General features: G+C 36.0%; 1 pseudogene; it reads right to left on the reverse strand.

Annotated features, from left to right (window-relative positions):
- Positions 1 to 384: 384 nt before the first annotated feature.
- On the reverse strand, positions 385 to 1,873 carry LOC107902890 (uncharacterized; annotated as a pseudogene).
- Positions 1,874 to 2,202: the final 329 nt, after the last annotated feature.

Consider the following 2,202-nt stretch of genomic DNA (forward strand, 5'->3'; position numbering starts at 1 on the left):
GGTTTGATTAGTATTGCTTAGATGTAATATTGGATTTATAATCCATGGATGTAATAGATCCCTTTTCTTTCTCTTTATGATTCCTTATGATAATAAATTACCTACTTAACTCAGGGGTTAGAGTATTCCTTTCATATTGCGGGAGTCATTAGTTCAAATCCAATAGTAGATATAACTTATTAGATACCATCGAACTTGGTATCTAATAAGTTTTTCTACGCACCTTCTTTTTCTAATTTTTTAACTTTTTCAATCTATTATATTTTCGTTTTCAAATTTTCAAATTTTTCGTTAGATCAAAATTTGATTTCACTTTTTTTATTCTATTTAATTGGCAGAATATATATATAATTTCGAACTTTGGTTGAAAATTTATAATTGGGTTAAAAAATTAAAATATTTATATAATTTTTTGTGATATTTACAGTTAGAAAGAATAAAAGAATTAAGTTATGTTGAAATGGGATAAATAACTGAGTTAACTCGGACTAATTCTAAGCTCTCCAATGGACAAAATTTTAAGAGAACGGAGTCACCCAAAATTCCCTTCAGTCTCTGAAAATGGCTTCGTCGGCGATTTTCAACAACGGTTTCAAGCAATCCGGCGCGAACTTCCGAGCAAAAAAGTACGAATGACTAGAATTCGATGTTCTCAATTGACGTAAAAGCTTCGGTGACACCTCCGGCGAATGGTAAGTATGCGGGTGACCGTCGATACTATCATTCCAATTGACTCTGGTCAACGTGTAATGACTGCATCCTTTGGGATCCTCCATTGATAACAACGTCGGAAAATAATGTTCTTCAGGGTAACAAGAATATAAATCTATACAAGGGAGTTTGAATTTACTCCATAACATCCTTTCTTTCAACACAAGCAAAGAATGTCGTTTAGCCAATATGAAGAACTGGGACCCGATTCGGAACCAACCGAACGAGATTTCGGGTAGCATGACCCGAGGCCCACGAGCGACATAACGGTTGAACAAATGCGGCTCGCCGAATAAGATCTGAATGTAACTTTTGTGACGACGTTGATTTCCAAAGGCCTTGTATGACGATGGTGAATTAGGGTTCCCGAGGAGGGAACCGTAAATGTATTTGAACGAATGAAGAGGAATACAACGTTGTGATAACAACGCGAAGTAAAGATTCGATGAATCGTCGATTATGGCGTTGGCGAGGAGACGGCGAGGGCGTTGACGAGCGTCGGGGAGCCACGATGGGTTTTCTTAGCGGGAATGAAATTGGCTTTTATCGACCAATCGGGGGGTGACAGCTTGGTGAATGGATCGGCATGGATGTAAACATTGAAGAGATGTTCGTTTCCCTGGAAAATTCGTTGCCATAATGGAGCGAAAACGAGATCGGAGTTGGTGAGGAAAAGGAATGCGATTTTCGGGTGAGAATTAGCGGTCCTGAGATGGGAAATTTTGGGAACTGCATGGGATAATTCAATATTGGAAGCTAATTCAAAAAGATGGAGATCGTCGAGTTCTTCGTTCATAGGGATGAGGGGTTGTCGTTCTTGATTTTTCCGGAGAGGGAAAAATTGTGGGGCAAAAAGACCAAGAAGGAAAAGTGAAAGGAGAAAGGTAAGACAGTAGATAATGGAAGATGATGCTGATGAGGATGGAGATGGAGATGGAGATGGTGAGGCTAATGATGACATTGTTTATTTTTATTTTTTTTATTTTTTTATTTTTGGGTGTTAGTTAAGTTTTTACTGTGACAACTTTTTTCCCGAGAAACAAACAAGGAAAAGAAAAGAAAAAGGGAGAGTGAAAACTGGGGAAGATGATAATGACAAAGAGCATAATTTCACAGTTATTTTTGGTTTTTCAAAAAAAAAATGAAAAACCAAGTCACAGTTTTTTTCAAATGTCAAGACCAAAAATGCATTTAATATTGATTTCTGATTTTGATTTTGAGTAATATGTAAAAAAAATTAGTGAAAACATGTTTAATTGCTAAATTTGTACATTTCCATTTTTAAGAGTCAAACAATTACGCAATTCGTAGGAAAACCAATGAAAAGAAGTGTTGATCATAGTTTGGAGGATATCCAAATTTCGAATTCAACATCTTCAAAATCAACGATAATCAGATACAATCATCACCTCCTAAACAATATTAAAGAATGAGCACTTGAATACATCTCTAGAAAAAAAAATGCAGAAGCAGATCGAATGATTAAAAAAC

Source organism: Gossypium hirsutum, chromosome A06 (assembly GCF_007990345.1).
Source record: "Gossypium hirsutum isolate 1008001.06 chromosome A06, Gossypium_hirsutum_v2.1, whole genome shotgun sequence".
Classification (NCBI taxonomy): Eukaryota; Viridiplantae; Streptophyta; class Magnoliopsida; order Malvales; family Malvaceae; genus Gossypium; species Gossypium hirsutum.